At 41.2% G+C, this 19,723-nt stretch overlaps 1 long non-coding RNA gene across 1 annotated transcript in view; it reads left to right on the forward strand.

Annotated features, from left to right (window-relative positions):
- The window catches only part of LOC118121818, a 27,319-nt gene extending 8,284 nt beyond the window's left edge, over positions 1 to 19,035 (forward strand). Inside the window, exon 2 of the long non-coding RNA XR_004698397.2 lies at positions 17,265 to 19,035. This is a non-coding gene — a long non-coding RNA (uncharacterized LOC118121818). The remainder of the gene's footprint in view (positions 1 to 17,264) is intronic.
- Positions 19,036 to 19,723: the final 688 nt, after the last annotated feature.

Consider the following 19,723-nt stretch of genomic DNA (forward strand, 5'->3'; position numbering starts at 1 on the left):
TGTTAGTGTGACACATCTGCGATCGCCCATGCATGGCATCTGGCTTGTGCAGAGGTTGTGGGGGAAAAGGAGAGGTGGAGTTTCACCATGACCTTGCAAACAGGCATTCTGTTTAGCTGTTCAAGCCACAAGTGTCGTCAGTGGACTTAAGGTTGAGATCAAAGCTGTTTCATCTGCCCAAATTTCAATATTTAATGACCTTTGGAATTTGTGCTGGCTGTTTCTCTTCAGGCGTCTTGTGATCAAATAAATCTTTTGATGAAGTAAAAGCTGCTTTTTGCCACGGTTTGTCATCTGCAACTTTTTTTGTTTACAGCTTATTTCGGGAATTTGGATGAAGATGTCACACAAGATTCAGCTTATAGCTTGCAATAACAAGATGACTTTGGATATGGGAGTTTTTTAAACAAGTCATTACAGCACAGATTACCAATATTACATTTGGCGTGATAAAATAAATTGGGTTTCTTAATTACAGGCACATTCCCTGTTAGACTGGCTGTCGTAATCAGCCTCAAGATCAACATTCGCTCTCCATCTCATTTTCATTCTCTCTCAGTCCGTCTGTCTTCCTCCTGCACAATCACTGTTTTCTCTGCTTAGGATTTAGAAAATATCTGCCAACTATCCAGCCAGCTTCCTGTTTAACATGCTTCAAACTACTCTTGCCGTCTGTCTTCATGGTCCTGAGAAATGGCTTGTGTTGTTCTAAAAAGCAATCGGGGAGTCTTTCTGTAGAAGCGATGCTTTTCTGCCATTAAATGGCATGTATCACGACACAGTATCAAAATGAGATGTGCGCGTCGTACTATGAGAAGCTCAGGTAGAAGTTGTAGAACTCGCTTTTGTATTATTTGAATGTGAATTAGTTTTTTCTGTGTTCGTCTGCTGTCGGGAGAAGCATTTGCTATTTCATTCACAAGTTTGACGTTGCCGCCATTTCCCCAATTACCTGACGGAACAATTGAAAGAAAGAAAGTATCCAAATAAAATGACCGACCTGGCAGGAATGCTCAATAACAAAAGAGCGTAATCATGATCTTGTTTGTTCAGAATCATTACCTGCAAACACCAGCACTGTTATTAAAGCCAGCGAACAAAAAGTCTGGAGATGTCAGCTGCTTCTCAGAATATTAAATAACAGACGATTGAATAGATAATGACAAAGAGATGTTTGAGGCATGACCAGACTGCTCATGTGTATGGATAAGGGAAGTTATTACTGCTGGAGAAAAGGATGGGATGGTACAGTCGGCTGAACATGTGTGTTAATATGTGCATGTTCTGGTTTGAATTCCCTGCCCCTTTGGGAAGAAGTGAAAGCTCTCCACCTCTTATTACTGTTAAGTTGCCTTTAGCGAGGCACTAGAGAAATGTTCAGGAGGGGCGAAAAAAAAGTTTGCTCCACGGCTAAACTAATGAGGCTTGAGGAAAAAATGTCCTTGAAACGTTATGAATGTTAGAATTTTCAAAACCAGGGAACAAATGTCCCAATAGTTTAAGAGCTGACTTCTGCTCTACCCTGATTTATGGGAGTTGTAGACTGTCAGTCAAGCAGAGCAGCAGCTTTTCAGTTTCCTGTTCAGATTTTAATGTTGATGCATTTGAACTCTGTCATTGAGTAGCAAGGTTGAATTCTCATATTTGTTCAAATACTGAAATTATGAAACATCCTACAAAGTGTAGTCTAATAATAATCATAAGTTAATATAAGTGAATAATTTTTCCTTGATCAGCCCCTGATATGTTCTGGGTTCTTCCCTGACCCGTACTGCATCCTTCCACCAAGGCCTGGGGTAATTTGTCCAGTAGTTTTAGCATAATTCTGTAAATAATACACAATAACAAACAAATGCAGATGAAAAGATAATCTCCATGGGGGAAGTAATTATGATTGTAGTTGCAGATGTCATTCCTCAAACATTTCACAGTGCTGTTATATTCTTACTGGAGATTTAACATTTACATATTTTTCCTTAGTTTAGCGCATTGATTAGAACTTTGTTTGGTTTCCAATCAATCAGTGTAAAAAGTCACATGAACCAAACCCACTGAAATGTCTATGGATTCCAGCCTGACGACCCCCAAAAGGATAATAACATAAATCTGAAAATAGACCAACAAAATAAGCTCTTACTGGGAAAGGAAACTGTACTTGCAGTTATAATATTATAAATTATAAGCATTGAAATTACTGTTTAGTGAGGTGAACATTTGTTACTGTAATAATTTTACTGATATTCGAGAGCAGTACCAACACTGCAAACACCTCCTGCCCTGCCTTCCTGCTGCTTCATCCCCCATTTACTCACAGGGTCCCCCGTGGGTCTGCCAAGCCCAGGAGCCATGTCAGATCCTCTGCTAAGTCTTCCCTCCCTGCAGCCTTCATCCTACACCACGACTCCCATCCACTTATCACTTCTTATGAGTTTCATATTCAGTAATCCTTGTCAGTGTCCAGCAGTGAGAGGGAGAGGAGTTGTGCAGGCTGACTGATGGCCCCTGGGAAGAAAGATCCCCTGTGGTGCTCAGCGTTGCTGGGCTCAGTCTATTACTAAAGGTTCTACTGTGTTTATCCAGAAAGGCATAGAGGGGGTGAGAGGAGTTGCACTTCTTGGTATTTGTAGTTCAATCTGTTTCTTTAAAGAGTGCAGGCGAAAGGCGAGTCCACCGCTATCTTGGTTTTTTGTAGTGATGTTGAGCTGCAGGTTGTTCAGCCCACGCTGCTCCACAAACGTGCCCACGAGCAGCAGAGAAATGAGTGACCCGAGGTGTGAGGTGAAGAGGGTGAACTGGAAGGGATACAGGGCTGGTCCCTGAGGAGCTCTGGTGCTGCCCACTACACTGTCTGAAGTTCACGTCTGGCCCTGCAGGAAGACTCTGATCCAGCACACTAGGGTCCAAAAGGAGAAGAAAACAAGTCTCTGCTATGCAAAATTATGTTTATTTTCAGATTTGTCTCAAAGCTTTTCTACTATTGAAATTGGAGTGTTAATATTTCAGGCCAAAAAAATCCTCAAAAACTATGCACCACAGGATTTCTTACCAGAAACCTTTTGAGGAGCTCAGAGGAGCCAGGGTCTTAATTATGTTCAGGGGAGATAGTTTAACCCCCCAGGAAGTCTCTGCTCAGGGGGTAGTAAACTTTGTGTTGGCTCAGAAGTTTGGGAGAAAAACTCAACGCACTGAAGTACCTCTGCTTTGGAGGTTATGTTTTCATTGCCGTTTGTTTGTCTGACTTATAGCAGGATTACGAAAAAACTACATAATGTATTTTATTGAAATTTGGTGGTAAAGTGGTTTATGGGCCAAGGAAAAACACATTCAGTTTTGGAGTGGACTCAATTAGTGGGGTGGATGCAGGATTTAGATTTATTTTTTTCACTTTCTTTAACATTGCGAGAGAGGACGTTTTACAACATTTTTGTAAATTTGTCAAGAAACAATGCAGAGATCTTGATTCAAAAAAGAAAAAAAAGGTATATGTAGTGTGCTTGGTGCAGCTTTTTTGAATATAGGTGAACTGTGGGACCTTGGCCGAGGTTTGCACCATTCTAGTTTACATTATTATATATATATAAATAAAAATACCTGCTACTGTAAACATGTTGCTTTGCTTGTAACTTGTGGCAGTTTTTATGTTTGAAGGACCGATGACAGAGTCCAGGCTTCATTGTCCGGTTTTCAAGGTCATAACATTTACATGTGTGTACAAAAATGGTGGAAGGTGACCGTTATGCTTGTGATACATCAGTAGACTAATTTGCTTAATCTCCCCAAGGCTTTGGCTCTCCTGTGGAGACCCAACGATAACGTGCTGGAGTGAATTTAGATCCTAGAACCACCTTTTTAGAATGAAACAATTTGAGAGGAGGTTGAGCTGCAGTGAAAGCTCATGGTTGTGAATTTATTTTATATTTATATGATAAAAAAACCATGTAAAGTGGCCTGCCGGCATCCTTTAATCTATAGATGCTTACCATTATGTGGGTGAATTCATTAAGGGGGCCCGTAGAGATAACATGTTTATCATGTGATCACATGTTCATCATGCTGTAATGCATCATGCACAATCAGAGCTAACATTAAACATGCTGATAACATGCAGTTTAACACAGTGTGGGTTCTTTGTCCTTTCTTCTCCCTCAACAACAGAGCGTACAAAATCTTGTAAAACAGACGTGATTCAGTCTGAATATTCTCTCAGATAAAAAGATCAGATTCCCTATAGGGCAGTTGCTATGTTTTATTTATGTGTTTACCTCCGTATTTTAACGTCAGACTAAAAATAGGGGAAATATTGCTTCGCTGACACAATTAACGCTCCCGCATCCAACCTGCTTCATCGCTGCTCATGCTCCTGTTACATCAAAGCTCACTTGTGTCACTCTCCCTCGGAGCTCTGCAGCATTTAAAAGCACCGCTTTCTCTCTGAATCAGTGCAATAACGTCCCATATGTGTCATAAAGTGGAGCGAAGATGTGTTCGCCCCAGGAGCACACTCACTAAATGAAAAATATGCTAATTGCTAGATGCATTGCATAAATGTAATTCCTCTGTAAATGACAATGACTGACAGTCACTTGCATGTGCACAGCCACACACTTGAACAACACACGTCTACTCCTGAAGTTACACCACATGCATGCATACATATTTACATTAAACAAACACACAGAAGAATTATTCAGTTCGCAAACTTTCCTCTTTTCACCTCCCTCTTTTTTTTATTGATCCCACTGATTGAGCTTTTGTAGTGTGAGCTGTGCCCGGAGGGAAGTTCTGCTCTTTGTGCCCTTTGGAAAACTCCTGCCAAGCTTCTAAGCATCCTCCTCAGATACAGTTTCCCTTTGTTCAATATCTACAATTCATATCATCCACTCTGTATGTAACACATATGGCTCAGCCCTAGAGCAGTTTTTTTTCAGTTTTTCATGCTTTACATGCATGTACAGGCTTATCGAGTCTCAGAGTCGGCTCTTCAACAGCAGGCCTGGGATCAAGCGCTGTCACCACTGTGCTGATGTACTCATTGGCAATGAATCAAAGTCTAAACACAAATAAGTCCTTATACGCTGCAGATGGGCGACATTTTGTAGCTGAACCAGTGCGACCTCCCCAGTGGAAGCAACAAGTGGCAGGAAATAAAAGGCAGGTAATCAATACAGTATCACACGGGCCCACTGCTCTTAAATGATTGATGAGTGGCTCGGTGGAGGGGAGCAGGAGAGGAGGAAAAATAAGGTTTCACCTGTCGAATCCTTTGCTTGGGGCGCAACAAAGACGGCAGTGGCACCATACTGAAGATGTTTGTGTTTGTATGATGTTTTAATAAATCAGCTCGTGTGTGAAAACTTAATTTTTTTGGAAACAAATTTGCCATTTCATTTATCTCATGTTCTGCAAAAAGATGGAAACTGTCTTCCATTCATGATTGTGTTTTTATTTTTTTATTCTTATTTGATTTACACAAAATATCTCCCATAAACTCTCTCTCTGGCTTCTATATTTAAATTTTATGAACTTCAAATGTATTGTTAACAACTATTTAAGATGCTGTTTGTCTATAACTATCTTGAAAAGTGCTAAAAACACTTAGCATGAGTGTTTAATCCTCTTACATCCAGGTGGAGGTGATACAAAAAAAGCCTGTTATTGTATTCATGTAGTTTTATTTGAACATGTTGGACTAAATAATAATAGAAGTGAAAAGTTTCCCTAAATAGTTTTTACTTCTTGCCCCTATACAGCACAAAAATCAATAAAATTGGAATTAAAATTCTGTTTAAATAAATAAAACATCATAATACAAGTGCATTTCTCATCTCCCTAGATTTATTTTACGTATAAGATTGAAACAAAAAACAGTGATTACTCTGCTGATTAAGCTGCAAAGATGAGACATGGAGCAGAGCCTGTTTAAGCAAACCCTTGCACATGTAACACAGGCTGCTTTGTGACATAACTCAAACACACTTGCAGTAAGGTGGCCTATTTAACCTGCCAATGCCGTGACCATTATTTACCTCTATTAGCCCATTAGTAAATTAGCTCATTGTTGCTAGGCTGCAAACAGGCAGTTTTTCCCCCGTCTGTCCTGCACATGAACTTCTCCCAAAGAAGGATTAAACTTTCAGGGAGAGGACTCTGGCATCTCTACCTCACTCCACCGAGCTCCTGTCACTGTTTCCTGCTTCTCCCGTCAGTTTTCTGACTTGTTACCTTGGCTCCGGTCCATCTTTGTTTTTTTTTGAGCTCGCCAAATCTCAGAAACTCTACGATTGCTTTTGGTGGCTCGTCCGGTGACAACTCCCAAAACATTTTTTTCAAATATGAACTGCCTCCTCAAGGGAGCATTGCTTTGTGTATTTCTACTGCGTTGTGAAGTCGGAAGAAATGAAAAGAAATCCACAGAGAAATTCACTTTTGTATCGCAGTAAATTTTTAGTCACAGCTTGTAAAACATCTTTCCAATAATATTAAAATAGCTCGCTACAGTTTATATTGCATCTTTTGACCGAAGCCATGTGGGAAATAGAAACTTCTCTAGCTGTAAGATAGCAGAGCCAATTATCCAATATAAATGCATGCATATAAATCGATGGGACGAAATTTCAGGCGTGGGGGGGGGGTTAATCCATACATTGTAATGTTTGTCTGGTTTTAGCTCTGCTGCTACACTTCACGATGATCACTGGCTTTAGATCTATCCATTTAAATTAACTCGGTACTTCCCAAGAAAGGAGGTGATTGTTTTGGTGCTTGGCTGAGATGGTGTGATGAATGATGAGGTCAGAGGCTTAATGCAAAACATACTTTCTAATAAATGAAATCCCATTGAGTCGGATGAGTTGTGATAGTTTATCTTTATAATTTACCATAAAGGTGATCATATTGATTTTTAACAAACTTCTTGACGTAAAAACCAACAAGACAAATGATCATTGCTTCAGCTGCTCCACGTCTTTCATAAAACAGTTAAAATGAAAAGGTTTCTATCCCCTGGTTCAGAGCTCATTTGACCAAATTGGTCAACAAATTAGATTTGTAATGAAAAGTAATTGAGCGTCCTGTAATTAAAACGAAAGACAAACAGGCTTGTCAGCTGCACTTTTAGTCAACGTTCGGCCATATTTAAGTTTTAATTCCCCCATTTGTCAAATCTTCAGCACTAATTAACAATTCAGAAAATATTGTGGCAATACAGAGAGCAGATGATCAGGATTATTGACACGATCAGATGACTAATTAGATTACGACTGGCTGCTTGATCCGCATGTTGAATTTCTACCTGACCCTCGTGTTATGGTTTATGTAGTTGTCTATGTTACTTTGCCCGATTGTCACGATCTGCTAGATGTGGCAGCTAGCACGGAAAAAAATGTTAGCCATGCTCACTCACAGATGCTAATTTGTCCTTCTGTGACCTGCATATCATTAAGCAATTCAGGAACAATTGCTTGTAATACTCTAAAAGCTTAAATGTGATTGATTGCCGGGTGTGGAAGTGTAGCAGATATTTATGCCTGTGTGAGTTTAATGGCCTGTGGGAGTGGGGCGGTTGTGTATTTATGCCTGCGCGAATGGCCTGAAAGTCGACAATTTACCCATGTATCCCTCTCTCTGTGGAGCTGTTTAGTTGAGCTATGTGTGTTTTTGCCTCTTGAAAGGCGTGAAAGAAACAACAACTTAAAAGCATCAGCACCATTCTTCCCTTAAGATTGTGATGAATTCCCTGCACTCTGATTAGGCTATGCTGGTTTGACTGGCCATTGCTCTCGAAAGACAATGGGCCCCTGTAATAGGCTTTGCTAAATGGCCAGAACCCAGTGAATGAGGCAGAGAGAAGAGTTGTGGGGGGGAAAAAACACTGTCATAAAACAAACGAGTGGTAGAGCGAGCGAGAGAGTGAACGAGCCAGTGACAGAGTGAGGTACAGGAGAGATGGAGGAAGAGAACGAGTGAGGGAGTTGTTGCCTGCACTAAGTGGCTTTAAATGGCGGTGGAGGACAGTTAACAAGTCTGAACCACGGACAACCAGAGGGTAGATGGCTGTGGTGGTCAGACCTGGCAGTCTGGGCTTCTGTATTAGATACGTTTTTTTTTCTTTTAAATCTAACTTGAGGAAAACGTTCACAGTATAAAGAGCACACCACCATATACATAAGATCTTGGTTAAGAAAAAGTTTATTTTGTTATGCAATCAGAAAAGGGGATCTGCATCTTTAGGTAAACAATTTAAGTCAACTTGACTTTACCTGACAACTACATTTGCTAATGCTTGCCCTGTCTCAGTTCATGTTGAAAGAACTAGAAAGAAGGATTATACATGTCTATTATTTAACTTATTGCTTTGTTCATTCAGTGTTGGAATCCCATATATGGTGGTCAGATTAATTTTTTTTGTGCATTTTTAAGAATGTTTTAAATTTATCTCGTTTAGGCGATTTAACAACGGTCAAAATATCTTTAAACACTTAATCAATTAGTCATTTGGTCTCTGAAATGCCAGAAATATAGTAGCAAATGTCCTTGGTGATGTTTTCAGATGTCTGTTTTATTCTTCAACTGTCCTAAACCCAAAGATCAGCTCACTGTGATATGAAACAGCAGGAAATCCTCCCACTGATGACGCTACAACCAGAGAACCTCTGGTAGCTGTATGACATTAAGATGTGTTTGCAAGTTAGCATTTAATTAACACATGATTTGCTTGGTGAGTTCATGTAAAATTACTTTAATGAGTCATGCAGTCAGTTGTCTGTCTGCTTCTCAAATGTGGTATTAGTGAGATTCTCTCCACTGGTTTCATACTGACCAGATCACTGCTGATAGTTATAGATGTATACGTAAATGCTTTTTCTTTTCCCAACGGTGGGTCTTCTGTTTGACTGATTGACATGGACTGATTGTTTATCCATGTGAAAACACAGCTGCACGTCCAACAGAACACGTGTGTGTGTGTGTGTGTGTGTGTGTGTGTGTTTGTGTGTGTGTTTGTTTGTCACTGTGTTTTTATTCACCAGAGGTGGACAAACACGCCTGTTATATTCACGAAGTGATGTTAATGGTGATGCTGAATTAGTGTGACAGTGGCAGACACACACATACAGACACACATACAGACACACATAGACATGCACCAACAGCTGCATGAACATGCTACTTACAAGCCATTTGTGTCCGCCCTAGAAAACAATTAACCTTGAGCAGAATGAATGGAATTTGATTATTGAATAGTGCATGCAGAGTAGGATGCTTCCTGCTGTTGCTCATTACTGATGTGCAATACATGATGTACAGATATGAAACGGTGCCACATGTTTGCATAAACATGACGGCTTCTACTGTTGAAGAAAATTGGCTGAGGTTCTGTACCTATATACATGTTTCCATCCAATGTTTATGTATGAGTCATTGGCTGATGGATGGCCCCGCTCAGTTGGTTTTTGTTACAGATGAATACCACAATGACTATATATGTGTTTTCTTATTTGCATTTTGAAACAAAGCACATGCGTGGCAGGTACGGCGTTGGCCCTCAAGGATTTGACAGATAACGTAGTAATTTCTACTGGATGCGGGGTGTTAATCGGTCATAAGTCCAATGAAACTTGGGCAACTGCGATGGAGGATGATGGTACTCTGGGAGACGAGGGAGAGAGCGAGAGAGAGAGAGGGTCTGCCGTCTCTTTTTTGCAGTCGAAGCCTCATCTTGTTCCCGTGAGACTCCTGAAGAAAAGCAAAAAGACAGAAAAGCAAGGGAGTGTGGAGAGAAGTGTGAGGATCAGGAGATACAGGGAAGGTAGACTGGCAAGATCTTCCATCTTATGCTGGTGACATCATTTATACCCAGAGTCTGTGCAGTAGGGATCCACGGTATATATGCCGTTGATGCACAATCGCAAATAAGCTGTTAATCATGATGTTTCATAACCAGAAATAACTTAATAATAAAAACAGGAGAAACACCTGCATCAAGGTAATAAGAACTAGCTAAAATGACTGGCGATCAAGGCGCTTTGGCTTCACCTTTGGGGACCCGCCATTTTGTCCATCTTTATAAACAGTCCATGGTAATTTTTCAAATTTATGTTCAAATTGGGTCAAACAACTGCGTCCACCAGGGAGTTTACTGGTCTGTGTGATCTAGTTTAAATTACCCAGGAGAGTGATACTTTGGATTTCTAGGATTAATTGTAAATCAAAGTTTTGCAGGAAGGTAAAGCAATGTTCTCCCAGCCCTCCCTAACAAGCTTAGTCACTTTCAAAGTGCAGATAATAGCTGCATGCAGCTGCCTGCCTACTCTTGTTCTTTTCCAACAAACACGTGGATTAGGCAGCCGTGGATGTGTAGGTGGAGTTAAGCACCTGAGCTCATTACTATTTGTTCACTGTTCATGTAATTATGTCTCAATCCAAAGAAACAAATCATGTGCTTCACAATTATGGGCAGCGCAGCATATAATTAACATTAGAGACACCAACACCACATTAAATCATCACAATTGCTGCATTATTGATGGTTGTGTGAAATCGATTTATATTTTATCATTGTGTTGGACGGCTCAAGTCAATCATGTAAGCATGCGTTAAGTTAAGGCCTGACACTGGAAATAACATTAATTGATTGCTTTCAGTCTTCAGTAATCAGCAGTAATTACTGAGTTATGGTAAATGATTGTGTTTCTCAGAAAGGCAATCAGGAAATCCAGATGACGACCATGCGTCACGAGAGAGAAAATACATGTCCTGCGGGAGCAATGGTGGTTTTGTGTTTTAACTTTGGTCAGTTCTCAGCCGGAGCCTTTCTCCTCTGGAATGCTCTGGATCAGGGGTTAGGAGTTAGATTGGTTTATTAAATATGATTTTTTTTTTTTAATGATGTGCTATTACTGGGTGGAGGTATAAAGACTTTGTGTGGGGGTGTGTGTGTGTTTGTGTGTGTGGATCGTGAGGCAAACCACTTGAGACGGTCTGATTTGCTTCATGACTGAATATTTAGCATTTGAACAGTTTGTTATATTTCAAATATAAAACCACCCCCTCGCCTCGTCTGACATCTTACTTGTACAAATATCATTAAATTCAAAACACATTTATGACGGCTTATACAATGAGCAATTAAATGTGTTTTTATTCTGTAACTGTGTCTAAAATAGAGATGAAATGATTAATTGATTAATTAGTTAGGGTCAAGGAAGACAGATTTTTTAAAATACGGGTAATTAAAGAAAATATTATTTAATAAGTTATTATTATCACACCTAATCACATCACTATTACTAATCCTTTGATGTCCTCATGCATTCCATTGCTCCTGCAATGGCCTTAAAATGATCTGAGACATCATCATGACGCTCAGTCTGCACAGTTGGAACAATCACTTCTCTCAAATGAGGCCGGATTTTCAAAGTGTGAAACATGGACCTAGGGAGAGGCACTATGTTTGCCAAACCCAGGCTGCCAGCATAGACACAGGTGGGAGACGGTGACAACACACGCAACCCAAACTCTAAATTGGCGGCACTCTTGAGCAGCAGCTGTGCCAGGAGACAGATGCAGCTCAGCCAAAGCTAGTGCTGCAGGGAAGATGGAACTGTTTAAAGAACAGACACAAGTCTTAAGCCTCGCGTTATGTTTGCTTTCAGTGACCCATCCACTTGCAAAAAAAAAAGGCTGCAGAACAGTTTATGCTTAATGGTGTATTGGTTATTGATTGAACTGTGTGAATGACACATTACGTTAAAGGACGGAGGATGTGTCTCTCTGCAGGCAAACCGTGTTGTTTTTTACCACAGCCATCAGTCAACATTTTAATAATTGACCTTTCCATCCATCTGGCATTCCATAATATCCACATGTCACACCAACCCGCACTCTCATTTTCTAATGAAATGCCTCAGGGCCAAACCTCGAGAGCTGACTTCTGCATTGGGTTGAATGGGCGGAACATCATTCTTGTCACCACGCAGTGCACTGCTGACAGATGCCACATTACCAGACAGATGTTTCTTATGCACTGCATGAGAAAGTGTTGACTTCAGAACTACAAGTATCCTGGGGGGGAAAGTAAAGTCTAGAGGTGAATTAAAAAGAGCAAGTTCTCCGTGTGTAGCATGAGTTATATAGGGCTGCCCCTGACAAAAAATCGGCCTTGTCGACTTGTTGTCAGGCCATTAGTGGACTAGTTATCACATTTTTTATTGGTGTAATTATTATATATATATATTTTTGTATATTTGGGGATCGGCACGGTGGTGCAGTGGTTAGCACTGTTGCCTCAAATCAAAATGGCGTGCATGCGGCTTGATAGGAGACTCTAAATTGTGCGTAGATGTGTGTGTAGTTGTTTATATATCAGACCTGTGATGGACTGGTGACTCCACCTTTTGCCAAATGTCAGTTGGGATTGGCTTCAGCCCCCCCCCATGATTCTCAAAGGACCACAATACAGATTGATATTTGGAGTTACCTCAGATTCAAACTGTAACAGGTTAAACACCTTGTGCAGCTTAGTCCACTGCCCCTGCCCGTGTAAGCTCAATATGCTCTACACAGGTGAAAATAAGTGAGTGTTGTTTATGGCTGTTTCATTTCAGTGAGTGGGACAATTCAGTCGAGCTCCAGTCAAGCAATTGATGGACTTTGTTTTCTGTACATGATGCTTGGACCGCTACACAGAATTAGTTGCCACTCTGCAGAGGGTGCTGAACCTGACACTGACCTTCCAGTTTGTGGACAACCTGCTGCACAACCTGAGCCCCAGTCGCTCCATGTGAGCATCAGCTGATGTCCCGTGCTCGACTTTATCCTGCCTCTCTCTGCAGCTACTTCATTTCCTCTTGTATCTGAGCCCGAGAAGTGAGCTCCGCACGCTCCCTGTCTCATCATTTTCTTGCCACCCCTCTCCACTGCATAACAGGCGATTCGTGTCCCCAGCTTTGTGCTGCGCCTGTAGGGAATCTCGTCAGTCACCCAGACATAGGACACCTCCTGACAAGGTCACAGAGGTCTGCCATTTTGAGATTAAAACGGCTCCATCCATCCAGCGACTTCCCCCTCTGGGCAGCCATTATCATAGCAGATCGCCATGCCAAAAGAGCTCAAATGGAAATGCAGCGCACCACAGGCGGTGACCTTCCAACAGACTGTCATTTTCAGGTCTCTCTGTCTTGAGAGATGGTGATGGTTGGTGGTTATATTCTGTTAGTCGGAGATGATGGGATTTTAAGTAGGAGAAAAGTCCATAATTTGTCCAATTTTTGTGTGAGGTTGAAAACGGGAGGTCACCTGAAAAATGCATCATTTCCCTGCCAGTACTCACGTTGTTGGGGCTGTTTTTTCAGTGTTTATGTTTCTTATTTACCCACGTGCATGTGTGTGTGTGTGTGTGTGTGTGTGTGTGTGGCATCAGTTTGAGCCAGGCCAACAGCCAGGCTGGGCAGGCAGCCTGGTTAAGGTCTCAATGCCCGAAGATTTAGCACAAACACAGCTGTCATAACTGGCACACACCCCTTATTAGTGCTTACTAGTGCACACACGTTCGCTTGTGTGAGTTCATGGTTTCGCCGTGGGAATTAGGGGGCAGTCTGGCACGGGGACCCTCAGCGCTCTCAAGCTTGTATCCATCCATCCATTATTTCTTTGGTGAGGTTAAAAATGAAATGTCTTCGGCATCATTTTTCTTCCTGTGCAGACAAGAGGGAGAAAAATATTCCAGTCGCTACAGCGGCACTTCACTGCAATTTATCATCTCATCATGAGCAACAATGAACATTAAACACTGCTGCTCACCACCCACCACAATTTACCTGCTCTAACACTTTTTGTGTGTTTTTATATGGAGACACATTTAGATGATTGCAGCACAAAATGACAGCAAATGTGCGGCCAGTCAAACAATCAACCTCTAAAAATGAAATCTAGACTTTCTTAATAAAGTAGCTGTGTCCCAATTCTGTGGCTGCATCCTTAAGAGGACGTCAATATGTGATGATCTTGTCTACTGAGGATGTCCTATTTGTGGCACCAGCTTGTCCATTGCATCAGTTGCTACTTTTGAGTGGCTACACTTATTGCATAGCTAGCTCGTTAGCTTCGCCACCAGCACGCAATGAGTCCTGGGAAAGATCCGCCAGTTGGATCCGACATTGTGGATCCGACATTATTCCGGAATGGATGGACGCATTTGTCGGCTGCAATTGAAGGGTTCTTCAAAATGGCCCAGCCTTGTCACGCAGCTATGAGATGTTCAGTCTTCAAATGCAGCCTCTGAATGATGCAGCCCCTGGATTGAAACAAAGCTGTTTTAACATGAAATTCCTGCGTAATCTGGCCTGGCAGCATTCACTGTTATGGTCAAGGTGTATTGATATGTAAATGGGACACGGAGCACCATTTATTTGGATTAGTCATTTATTGATTAGCTTATTGTGTGAGGAGAAGGCTTCTGATTGTTTTACCTCTGTGTGCACAGTTCTATTTCACTGTTGTCTTTGTACGACAGCCTTTTTATCAACTCTTTCATTTGGCCTTATCATTTCATATTTGATTAATGTCTTCTACGATGCTGTATCCGTTCCTAAAATCCTAATGTGCATCTTTTGAATTTTAAGTGTACATTTTTAAGATGGTCGGCCCAATGTCAACATGATATTTGCCTAATTTTCCAATAAATTAGCTAAATTTTAATTATTTTTTAATATTAGTTTAACATCTGCATCTTCTGCAAATAACCGACATGCAGCCCACTTTGACTGCGCTGTTTGTGTGCAGGTGCCCTGCTGCTACAGTAATGAGGCGGAGGAGATCAGAGCCAGACACAACATATCAGTTTGTTTATCTTCTCGTTTTTCATTTTTCAGGGTTGTAAATAACACTTTGTGCCCAAATTCCAAGCTGTTTGATGCGTCATGATGACATTTTTTAAAAAAGGATTTAAGAGGCACTAGATTGTTGACATGATATCAATATTTCCTATTTTAAATAGTGAATCACTTATAAAAAGGTCTGTTTTCAGAGCAGTGAGTGGTTTCTGACACCAAGGGAATCTTCATTGTATAACTGCTGTGTTTTATCACGTGTAAACTGTTGTGCTGACATGAAGTATCATTCCGTCACTGCCTTGCCTTCTTTAATTTTCGATAACATCTTAGCCCTCCTGCTTTTTGTTCTTCTTCCCTTTCTTCTCCACCACAGCTTGCTCCATATTTAGATGGCATTAAATCTGAATTGATGAGAGATGGAGTTTGTGTGTGTTTGTCTGCCTTAGAGCAACTCCGGGCCCCAGTGGGGGCAGGGACAGCGATGGGGGAGACCGGGGCATCTAATGTGAGTGTGAGGATAGTGTGTGTTTGTGTACGAGCACTGTCAGGAGGGGTGCCAAGGCTCAGGCAGCATGTGCCTGCGGGGGTAAGGAGGACCGGGATGTATTTGTTTGGAGATGAATAAGCGCACATACACAGACACACACAGACGTACGCGCACGATGCGTCTAATTGGCAGAAGACAGCTGCTGCCAACCAGAAAAACCCATGTGAAAGTACTCATCGTGCTTTGGCCCACAGGCAGCCCCGCCACACTTCACAATTTACCCTCATCGTAATGAGCGCAAATGTGCAAGAAATTCATTTCCCGTCGAAAGCGTTTTATTTACAAGTCATATAGCAGCGTACAAGAGCTAACAACCTTCTGATAATCTTCTCATCGTAGTTATGGAATATTTTCTTTATTCTAATTCAAAGACTCGTATATCAAGCTGACTCACTTGGTTCCTGAGTGGAGAGGGAAAGCGATAATAGTTTACGCCGTGGCTTGTTTATTTTCATTACTTACTTTTCAAATCATACATGTTATCTCAACTCTTTGTATTCATTATCATGTATGGTGACCTATATGTGCTATAAGAAGACCGCAGCGCTCATAAAATCTTGCTAATGTCCTTAAGATTGCAAGTATACTTAACAGATAGAAAACGTGTGTGTGTTTACATATGTGTGTGTATGTACATATGCATGTTTGTGTCCAATTGGAAATTTGATTAGATAAAATTTTCTGAAAACAACCTCTCACAATCCAATTTAATTCAAATATGTGTCATTATTTTGTATTTGAGGTTCAATCTATGATAAGAAATATCATTCAGCTAGTTTAATAATTTATCAATCAATCTATCAAAGACTCAAAGTTATTTTAAAGACAAATATTCAAATGTGGACGCCTCAGTCCGTGGTATGGGCATGGAAGGGTTTTCATTATGGGGAACTGGTCCAGGGGCCCAAAGAATTGGGAGAATTGGCTATAGGGTTTCTGTTTGAAGTGACAAAAAGGACCACATTACAACCACAAAGTGACAAAAATGACCACAAATAAAAGTACATTGATCTCAACGAGTCACAAAATGTAATCTGTGGTACTAGTGCATTGCCCATTTATACCTTTTATATATATATATATATTTATATCTTTCTGAAACTGCAAAAGAGCTGCTCACGTGTTTATTTAAAGTTCAGTGAAGCTCAACTCACTACGCAGAACCTAGAAATGGAGAAACCGTTGTCGTTGCCGTTGTCCTGAATGGGGTGGTTGACCCGTGATCAACAGCGCTACTTGCGTTGACGCTGCGGCTATTGAGCGCTGGTCGTCTGTTTATTCAATGATTTTTTAATATTGAATGTATCACATGTCCAAGTTGTCCAACCTTGTAAGTTGTGGGCAGGAGTTTAAATGTCTTTGGTAAAATTCAGTTAATTACCTCAAATCTTTTTAAAATTTTTATTAGCTACATTTGAGTGCAGGGCACAACAGCCTGATATCGGCACATCTGGAAGCTTCATATTGTTTCCAAAATCTGTCCATCATAGTTGTTAGGGCTGAGGCTGTGGCAGGTTTTACTGGAAAAAAGTATGAACCACTGCAGTAGAAAGAGAAATCTTAATGTTATTTACCCGGCCTTGAATTAATTGCAATTCAGTGAGTGAAAATGTTAAGAATATCTTTGAGACGATGTTCAGACCTGCAGGAGGACAGCTTGAGAGCGTCGGGTGTTTGTGTGGACGTGTCCCAGAGCAGAGAGGAGTGAGTGAAAGATGGAGAGGAGACAAGATGGTTCGGTCGTTTTCACAACTCAGCCTTAGTGTCTTACGTTAGTAACTCATTACAATGATCCTCTCAATGATTTGAAATATACTCTCACTGATTCACGATACATAAACTGTCTCCGATTCTGTCGCCCTCCACCCCCCACCTCCGTCTCCCTGCAGTGTTCCCTGTGCCCAGTAGATGGAAGCAAAGCCACACGGACCAACATAAAATACAAAGTTGTGGGGTGTGAGTTTTCCCAGATGGTGAGTGGCACACAGGAGCTACTCTGCCCTTCTTTCCCCCCAAGACGGCAGACGGGTCCTTTTCAAGTCTCTTCAATCAAGTTCACATAAAGGCAGAAGGAGACCCAGCGCTTTTTACAGCAGGAGCTGTGCAAGAGTTTCATTCCAATGTGACAAGACACCATTTCATATCCAACAGACCTGGCCCCTGACAGCGAGAGCAGGAGCAGAGAGGGAAAATAGAAACGGCTGCAGAGAGAGGAAAGTGAGGAGAGTGTTGGCAATGAGAAACAACAGATTTTATTAAAGAATTCAGTCTACAAGACACCATAAGGTCTGGCCAACACAAATTAAATAAAAGCAGATGGTTGACTCAGGGGTTCTGTACATCTTTTTCTCTCCACTGGCCCTTGATCCAACTCTGAACCTGCAATTGAAAGTCTTGGGTGTATGTTATACTGGATCTCTGCTCGTCTCTCTCCTGCTCTATCTCCCTTTCTAATTAATGCTCGGCTACATGTGAAACCTAGGATTAAATTAGGCCGGGGAAATCAATGGCTGACAGCACAGGAAAAAAGGCGGAGTGCGGTAAGCAAGCAGTCATGTTTTAATCAGGGTTGGCGAGGTTCAGGGGTAATATCAGCAGTGCCCCACTGAGGATGAGTGAGGGTCTGTCTGAGTCGCATGCATGCATGTGCACGCCGTGTGTTTCCACACATGTAAGCCAGTGTCAAGGGGAGCTTATGGAGGAAGAGCGTGTGATGTCTGTGGGAGAGGTTGGACCCCGAAGTTCCCACAGAAGGACCAACTGATCCTTGGAAGTCATGGAGGCATGCACGGCTGCGCAAGACTGCAACCTCAGCAGCAGCAGCAGCAGTCGTGGGAGTTGGAGCTACCCAGCAGCGTGTGTTCACAAACCAGCCTCAAGCGAGAGGGAATAACACTCGACCCTGCTTACGTGATTTCACCAGGGTGTTGAATCCCGCAAATTTAAGAACGTGTGAAAAGAGAATTTTGCTTAAAACGCTTTTTTTTAAACTGTAGCCTTTACCAGAAACCCTACTCTTGAACTTTTTTAATGAGAATAAACACTGAAGCAGGTCGAGATTCGTATTAGTGTTCATCTTGGGGGCATGAGCAAGTGTTCCAGCGATCTTGCATTGATGACTCCGGTATACAGCAGAATTGAGCTTTATTAAAGTGCTCTGTTTATGCCTCAGTAATGCCTGAGCAGAGGGAAAGTGAATTAGGTTCAACTTGATTGTTTTATGATTTTTTGCAGTTACTGTTCATCGTGATGCAGTGTTTACATTTCTTCTTGGTAAATGTTCAGGCATTAATGGATTTACCTGTATCTTTGAGGCTCATTTATACTGGAAAAGAGATACGTCCATTTTCAAATGATGTAAATGTCACTGCCCACATACTGTCATGCAACCTTTATGTTGGCATGTTTGTTAAACAATGAACCCACTAGAGGGGAGTGCAGAGCAGAGAGTTTCTCACGATGACAAACATGGCGTTGGGGGAGGAAGTTGTGATAATGTACCTGTTAAGAAAGCCCTGGTGAAGTATCATATTATAGATGTCTGTAGTTTCTTATCAACTTGAAAAGCCACTGTTGAAATGTCTTCATCGTGTCCTTTGGTTGTCTTGCTTCAACTATATTGACTACACTGCCCCCCATAAATAATCAGTGGTACTGCAATGTTTTGTCTGTTTTTTCCGTGTCCATAAGAATATATATATTTACTGTCAAAACTATGGACAGTCATGACAAATACCAAAGATTAAATGAAAAATATATAGTTTATCGATACAAATTAAATAGAAAATCAAATTATTACCTATACATTACAACATATTGCTCGCAAAAAACACAAACAAAACTAAATTGCACATATCCTCCTTCGTGTATCACACAAATACACAAATAGAACAACAAACTATTGCACACACAAAACTGCATAGCTGCTAAATCCTGACCTTCCTTGATGCAAAGTCATCAATCACATCATTCTGCCCAATAATTGCATAGTTAATACTAATCACAGAAAAGCCACTGAGGCGTTCCTGTGACATGTTGGACCTCAGGTAGGACTCGATGAGCTTCAGCTTGGAGAAGCTTCAGTTTTGTATTATTCTTAACGATTTCACAGAACAAATTTGAACAATATTCTTACTAGACATTCATAGTATTATCACTGATTTGTGGTTTATTTGGTAGCATTTTGCAGTGTGACTGATTTTATTAATTGCAAGAGTACTGTCCAAAGTTAGAGGTGCGCTCTTTGATAGATTCCCCTGCTCCCCCTTTCTCAGCCTTCCTCCTCTTCATCTCCTCCTTAGTGTGTGAGTCCTCAGCTTCTCTGCTCGCTTCTCACAAACTGGAAACA

Source organism: Hippoglossus stenolepis, chromosome 15, assembly GCF_022539355.2.
Source record: "Hippoglossus stenolepis isolate QCI-W04-F060 chromosome 15, HSTE1.2, whole genome shotgun sequence".
In the NCBI taxonomy this organism is placed as follows: domain Eukaryota; kingdom Metazoa; phylum Chordata; class Actinopteri; order Pleuronectiformes; family Pleuronectidae; genus Hippoglossus; species Hippoglossus stenolepis.